Source organism: Idiotropiscis lumnitzeri, chromosome 11 (genome assembly GCF_059441095.1).
Source record: "Idiotropiscis lumnitzeri isolate Australia: NSW breed Sydney's pygmy pipehorse chromosome 11, RoL_Ilum_1.0, whole genome shotgun sequence".
NCBI classification, from domain to species: domain Eukaryota; kingdom Metazoa; phylum Chordata; class Actinopteri; order Syngnathiformes; family Syngnathidae; genus Idiotropiscis; species Idiotropiscis lumnitzeri.
Window position 1 is genome coordinate 13,529,566 of NC_142401.1, and position 8,425 is coordinate 13,537,990.

The window sequence follows — 8,425 nt, forward strand, 5'->3', positions numbered from 1 at the left end:
GGTTGCTACATGGGTGGGGGAGATCATGTGGCCTTGGAGGCCTGGGGGACCAGTTCTGGATCCTGTGTTTGCCCAGACTTCACCTCATGATGCCATGGTATGAATGGTCTGCTGATTTTCTGAAACTCACGTTTGAATATTTGAAACTTTGAATACTTACATATTTACTGGATGTGGTACGTCATGATAAAAAAAAAAAAAAAGCAACAAAGACGTGCAAGAATCAGGCTGATAAGCCTGAGAAGCAGGCTAAATGGACTTTGTTTAGCATCTGCCTGCTTTTGATCAGCGCACTATCCCTCCTCATCTTTATATGTTTAGGGAAAATGTGTTTGGCTTGGAGTCGACTGTGCCTCTCAGATGATATCAGGATGTAGCGAGGATTAAAATGGGTAAACTATTTTGGGTGGCCAGTGAGTGAGCTGCTGATTGCCTCACACCGCGTTTTGGAAACACTTTATTTTGTTTGAGGCTCCGAGTCAGCTGAGGGCACTTGTCATAGACAGGACATCCTGTTCCGTGAGGGGAGGATATTCTTGTCTGTCGGTCCTGGGGCGCTACCGACAGCGCTGGAGGAACTTGAAGGCTTTGAGTGTTGATATTTGTACTTAAAAGTTGTGATTGGATATGAGAATAAAGAGCCATGAAAAGAGAGAGTCATTTTGTCCTTATATACCTAGCGACCACAACAAAAAAATAATTATAGACAATAATGGAGGCAAAGATGAATTATTAAGACAAATAATGATACAAATTTCAAGATACTGAATTTTGCAGCTACTTGGTCTTTCCACTCTTTAACGCATTTAAAGCGTTTCACATCGTTGTTGCATCTACCAACTGATGACATAACATCAGGAGGAACTGAGGGTTCATTATCACGCTCAAGGATGCTTCGATACAGTCACAATGGCCGAGGATTGAACCCACAACCTTGAGAAACGACGACTCTACCACAAAGCCACACCGCCTCACAGTAGCAGGTCTGGAACAGTGAGCTCCAGCTACATTGTGAGTCACCGTTATTTTATTTTTTATTTTTTTTTTTACAGCATACGTATTTCCCAATAGATCTCATTTCAGATTCTGATGTTTGACAAAATATTTATTTTTTTAATCTCTCTGGATGGCCCGATACCAAATGGCTCGTGGCTCCAAGTTCGAGACTGCTGGTGTAGTCCATCAAATTCCTGATCTGTTTCGTTAACAAGCTTCAGACTGAAGCCTGACACGGAACTTTATTTGAAATACCATTTACTCTCTTGTCATTATGACTGAACAGACGCAATTGACTCGTGTGCGCCATTTACTAAGCCGTCGAAGGCTGACGAGGAGCTCTGCCGGTTTGACAGACCAAATTATCTTGTCGGTCATCACCTTCCTCCCTCGGCAGCCTCCTCAGTCGCTCGACTTGTGCGATGACAGCCAAATGCACAACTTTCCTGACCTTGAGCTCATTCCCCAGCTTGTCAACTGTAGCGTATTGCCACTGAAGCACATTGCCTACATAATATGACGCAGCCATCAGTAAGTTTGAAATCATTTTAGAGTCCTGTAAAGGCTTTATGTAAGGCAAAGCATGTGGAGGTGAATAGTTTCGTGTAATTAGGCTTGAAACTGCATGTGAGGGGTGGAGGAGGTGGAATGGGGTAAAAAGAGAGCGGCGGGGGGCGAGCAGCTCCTTTTCAGGTTCAGTTGGACTTGAACACTAGGCACTCTGTGGCCTGCTGAGGTGATGCTATCTTTACCTCAGCGATACAATGCCTCATAGACAGCTGATTTTGGGCAAGGGCCCAGCAAGCCTCAGCTGTGGCTAATTCCAGGAAAAGTGTGCCACCTGCAGGCACTCGACAGGGCGCCTCAGGAAGTCATGAGGAATATGGTCGAAGCTAACAGCGTCTTGTCTTGGTCACTGCTGCTTGAGTCAAAGGGTCAATTATAGCCATGAGGTACCTTGAAAGATGATATTATAGAGAATCAGACATTTTCTTGTAGTGGGGATACACACGACGTTATCTTCGATCCAGAATAACGAGCTCAAACTCATTAATTTTCTTAAAATGTTTTAATTCTTTCACACACACTGAATTGCTAAAATGTTTGTTGCTGCTAAAAAATAATTGTGCAGTCAACTCATTTACTGCCATTGACGGCTAAAGACGTCAAAGATCCATTTTTTTTTTACTCGGCTGGTAGTAAATGAGTTAAAAAAATTCATCGTGGTCAAGTTCCATTTTTTTTCACGGGAAATGCTGTTTTGAAATACAAAGGATGCAGAGACACCAGCATCCCGAAGGATAATACAAGATAATAACAAGAAGTCAATTTCCCAGAATGCCCTTAAAAAGGAAGACAAACAACATTACTCTGGTGAGCAGGAGCCTATGATGCGGGATATACTCTGGACTGGTCATCCGGCAGTTGCAGGTCACATAAAAAGCTATCCAAAACGTCTTTGTCTTGAACTTTTGGCCCAGAGCAGGGCCAATTTAAACCCTGAACATCAGGACTGTGAGGCAGACATGCCAACCAGTCACCCAACAGCCAATCAAATTGAAGGAATTATAAAATGCATTTAGCTAGACTGTGAATGATCTGAAGAAACAATCAAAGTGCCATCTTTTTGAATCACCTGAACAGTAGCTGTCAGCTACCGTCCGTTAAACCTGCAGGAAGCCTCACTGCAGCAGCTGCTGGACGCATGCCTGCTAGAGAGCTCTTTCCCTCTGGCATTCCATAATTCTCCTCTCGTGACGAGACGCACTTGGCAGGCAGGAGAACGAACACTAAGAATAAATGGAAGCTTTTTTTTTAATGACATGGACACATGCCAGGAGTTGCTAAATATGAGTCAAAAGCACACAAGCGAACATAAATATCGACAAAGCATTGTCGGCAAAGTGTTGTGTCAGTCACTTGCGACATTCCACGCTTTCAAAACGTTTCACCAGGACGGAAACCTCACATCGGTGAAAGAATGTCTTTCCCACTCCCCACATCTCCACACATTAACTGCTGCCTCCTCACCTAGTTTTCCCTCCGTTTCCCACCGTCCTCGCCATCATGACATTCCTGCAATCCTGAGCTCCTCATGCCTCGATTCTCCCGCCAGATGTCAGCTGATTGACTGAAACGGCTCGTTCCAGGAGATGAGACTTGGCAGCATTGTGCAATAGTGGATCAGTGTTGTTTTCAGTGTAAATCAAAGGGTCACTGATAAATGTTGTGGGAAGGTAAAGTGCACTTTTAACTTAAAGGGGGTCAAAGCAAACAAATGAAAAGACTTCAAACGGAAATACATGAATCAATCTGTCGTGCCAGCTGAGCTGTTTATTATTCTGGGCCAGGACGTCTGTGAGCAATTTGCATTCTTTTGACAGAAGCTATGATGATTTCTACGCAACAAGAGAGACGAATAGCGTGAAGGGGAACGTCAACCAGCAGGTCTAAAATGCTATTGGCTTGTTTTTAGCTTTAAAGTGAACATATTATGGAAAAAAAAACATTTTCTGACTGTTTGCACAGAAATAGCTTCATCTTTGGAATATCTGCACACTCATCAAGTATGACATGATTGCAATTATTCTGCGAGCAAGCCACTCTGTACTTCCATCTGACTGTTATGATACAGGAGAGAAAATTTACAAAATAACTGCCACCCACATAGAGTTTCTCCACTCATGAATGAGCAGCTAGGGCCTACATCCACTGCTGGACTAGTCAAATTAAGCACTTTTATACCGACTTCAAAAGGTAAGCAGAGCTGCAGAGTTAATCCAGATTAGTATTCATCATATTAGCTAACGATGTTTCACACAAGCGTCATTCATTTGCGGTCTGGAGTCAAAGTTTTTTTTTTTTCTTTTTAATACAAAATGAAAAGATTTCGGTGCTGATGTCGCAAACGATATGATTCAAATTCAAACTACAAATTTTCTCCTTTGAATTAATAATCCCCATGAAGTATGTATTGCATATACACTGTCCCATCCTGTCTACCATGACTTTATACACTCCTCAAAGGATTCTTCTGTGATCCTTTTGCGATGTAGCCGCTACATGTTGTCCAGTCACAATTGTTGTCTCTTCTCGCACACTGAATGAAGCAAACAGTACGGGATCTCTTTATAGACGTGCTGGAACTTTTCTGATACCTTGAAGGTGTCGGAAAAGCGAAAAGTTGTCAATTCCGAGTAGATGCTGAGACTCCACCCCTGGTCACCATGGTAACGAAGGCCGAACTCAGTACTTGTACTAAACACGACTATACCCGAGTGATTTGATGAACTTGAGTGTCACACATGGATGTTATGTGATCTATTTTTTTGTTTTTTGCATTTAATTGATTTAAACAATATTTATACAAGTGAGGCAATTGAGAATAGATTCTCAGCTGGGCTGTCAATTTTTATTTAATATGTCAGAGAGCGCTTACTAAAATGTTTCAAATTGTTAGAAGAAAATGCATGAAATGTCTCCTATAATAACCAAGTAAGTGTTCTTTTTGTGACTTTGACAAAGCAGAGGCTTAAAGTGAACAAAGCACTATGCAATGATACACGACACTTAAATGAGCCCTGACAGGCTCTCAGAATGGGGGAAAACATTAAAGAGGGAAAACGGAGGGAATATTTGGATGTTTGTGGGTTCTTCCCATTGTTGATTTCCTAGATAAGACAGGAACAGGCTGTCGTCATGCCAACGTGATCATCAAACGTCGCTATATCGAATAACTGTTTTTTTTTCTCTTCCGTATTTTGGAAAAAAAAAATCAGAGAGTGAGTGGGTTGATGGCTTGGCCATCTGTGAGGAAGCAGTCACTGAGCAAACCCGCACATTTCACAGCTTATTTCATCAATATGTTCCAGCCATCAGCTTCACTTGACACCTGGTATTATATCGCTGCCTGAACTTCCTCCGTTGACCAGACTTTACAGGTCACCTATCCCTCTAGACAAAGTTTGTAACACGCAGTTGGCTCGGCCGAAGTTGCCGCCAGGCCGGAGGATTACTGTCTGACTGAATCCTTCAAAAAGGCCCCACCATGGCTCCGCACTCTTCCCGCCCCCCTGACCTCCATTTTAACCTTTAGATCTCTGTCTGTCTGCTGAGTGAGGCCATGCCAGGTAATGAGATTTACAAGGCTGTGAACGCCACACGACATGCGGTCGCTGCATTTACGCGGGAACCCGTGTGTACTTGCAAATGCATGTATTGGCCATAAAGAACTGCGAACACGGAGATATACGACATTCCGCCGTTTTGGATGGCGCCCAATGTATTATACATAGTTGGAGCAACCGCAAAAGCACCTGCATTTTTTTGTTTGTTTTTCATTTACAGTATGTGCAATGACTTGTAATGACGTGACTAAATAGCTGTACTGCAGATACGTTATAGTGTCAAGGTTTTGATTCAATTTTCTGCTTTCAAATAGCTTGAAACTCTTTGGATTAACGCCATTAAATCATTAAAACCACCACAGTGGAATTATGTTAATTACTGTAAACACGTTGCGAAAGACAGCTTGAATACTGCTGCTGGCTGTCAGTTTGGGACAATACAACAGTGAAAAGAACCTTGGTAAAAGATTCATCATTAACAAATTTTCATAAAGAGTATAATCTAATTGGGTTGGTTAAAATTGAAAAAAATAAATAAACTAAAAAAAATGAAAGCTAAAGTTAAATTCACTTTTGACGAGCATACTCATACTTAAGCAATAATTCATGTACTTGGCAGTCTCCTTGTGATATGATAAGCATCTGTCTTGTAAGCATCTGATCTTCTCTTTCCTAATACATCAAATAAATTCCACTCACTGGTAAAAGTGTTCAGAATTAAATACGTTGTTTCGACCTGTCAAATGGCGTGTAACTCCGCCTCTTCTTCGCGCTGTTTGTGAATTTTCCCCTCCATCGTGTCGTCTTTCTGTCAACCGTGTCCAAACTTGCCGTGGGGGAATGGCATTTCTTTCAAGTCGCTCCATTATTTAACCATTTAAATGTATCATGGCATGGGTTTACTGTGTAGACAGTCATGGCCCGTCGGCCACATTTTCGGACACTTTCGAAAACACATTGGATCCGACAAACTGTCAGAAGTGCCGGAAATCATTAAACTCAAAATTATTATTATTTTTTTTTTTATATATATATTTTCTCATACATATGCTACCTGGGTGAACAATTCTGGCAGATTATGCATACCTTTTATGTCTGTTATTCACTTTTAGCTCGTACATTTTGAAGAATGAAATAATGAAGTACATGTGATTTGACTTTTTATCCTCGTAATCACAGTATTTCCTTCGCTTCACATTTGTAAAATAGAACGATAACTATGACGTGTAACCAAAATTGGTCAAATAAACATGCTGCATATGAGCAACTCGGATATGCAGATACGTCTGAAATCTCTGCACAGGTCTACGGTCATATTGCATCTTATATTGCATTTATTGGGCCTGCCCTTGTGCTTTGCCGTCACGCTTCCGACATCTGGACGGCAGCCGAGACTGGAAGCGTTTGCCAAACGCTTCCCCTGTTATTAGCATTAGGCCGCCGCCTGCTCCAACTGCAGCCCTGCCGTCGACTTTATGTAACACCCTGTCTTTTCTTTAAAATAATTTATTTGTATTCTTTTACATAATTGAGGCCTTTTTATCATTTTTATTTCATCTTTCACATTTACTAATGTTTCCAGTTACAAATGGGGTCACGGAACCTATTCAGTTCGTAAGTTGGAGGTACCACTGTCTTTTTCTTCTTCTACTTAATATTATGTCATTGTCATTATCCACACAGCTTATCCTGTACAAGGTTGCGGGAGGGTGCTGGAGCCTTTCCCAGCTGACTACGGGCGAAAGGCGCACTACACCCTGAACTGGTTGCCAGCCAATCACAGGGCAGACATAGACACCGTCACTGAGTGGGAACTGAACCCACGCTGCCCGCACACAACTCAGGCGAGTGTACCACCACACCATCAGTGACCCCTTAATATTATTATTATTATTATTATTATTATTTTATTTTATTTTTTTTAAATTTATTTTTAAATCTATAAATCCATCCATTATCTGAGCCGCTTCTCCTCACGAGGGTCGTGGCCGTGCTGGAGCTTATCCCAGCCGGCTTCGAGCAGTAGGCGTCCAATCAACCGACCATGCATGTTTTTGGAATGTGGGAGGACACCATAGTACCCGGAGAAAACCCATGCAGGCATGGGGAGAACATGCAAACTCCACACAGGAAGGCCCGAGCCTGGAATCCAACCCTATGCCTCTGTACTCTGAGGCAGATATGCTAACCAGTCATCCACAATGCAGCCTATTATTATTATTATTATTATTATTATTATTATTATTATTATTATTATTATTATTATTATTATTATTATTATTATTATTATTATTATTATTATTATTATTATTATTATTTATTTTGTGCCATTTTTAATATTAAGTAAACCTGATGTTCTAGAGAAAATAAATAGGGCAGTATTGGAACCAGTGGGACAAAGTAATCAACAAAAGTTAACTTGCATCTGAGATGAACATTTTTATGAAACATTCGTTGACCAGTGAAACATACACTGCATTATTATTATTATTGTTTTTAGGTGAGCAAGGCTTTTCCCCACTGACTCCACAATGATGAGAATTTTCTTACCAGGCATTCATTTACCTGTTTCTGCCCATTCCACCGTGTTTTCCCAACATATCTGAGCTTCTGCCAATCGGGAAATAATAAACATGATTATTTGTCTTTTTTTTTCTCCTTCTTTGTGTATCACTGTCATAAGGACAACACATTTTCCATTCTTCCATTTGCACTTCCCTGAATCTGTTACAAAGCTCACGGAGGTGCTGGCGTGCAAAGTGGAAAGTGACACTTGGATGTCAAGTTAGCTTTGGACATTTTCTTGTTTATGTGACAAGAGACGGAAGTCACAGTAATTAACCCGATGTGGTAAAAATAGTTGCAGACCAGGAATGGATCATGGTACCCCTGTTCTCAAAGGAAATCTGTGCCAGACGGCATTACATTTCCGGCAGTAGGGAGGGCAACAATACATTTAATTGAGCTCTTACATTGTGCAGCTGACACACTCACCCATATTTAACAAGTGTGTGGTGTATTTGGGATGACTAACACAGCAAATCATGAATACAATGATATTCCCACCGTCACTCACGAGCAACTGCCAACTGTCTGTAATTGTACCAAGACGAACCAGTGAGTGGCAACATGGTGCCACAGGGCTCCACCGGAGTCCTGGAAATAGAAGAAGAAATAGAAGCATGTTGGGTAACTGTTAACTAACTCAATATTGTCCAACAACTGATTGGCTTGCGTCGTATGTGAAGTTATGGCATGACAATGCACAATAGTGTATATTATTACTTTATGCACAGCAGGGA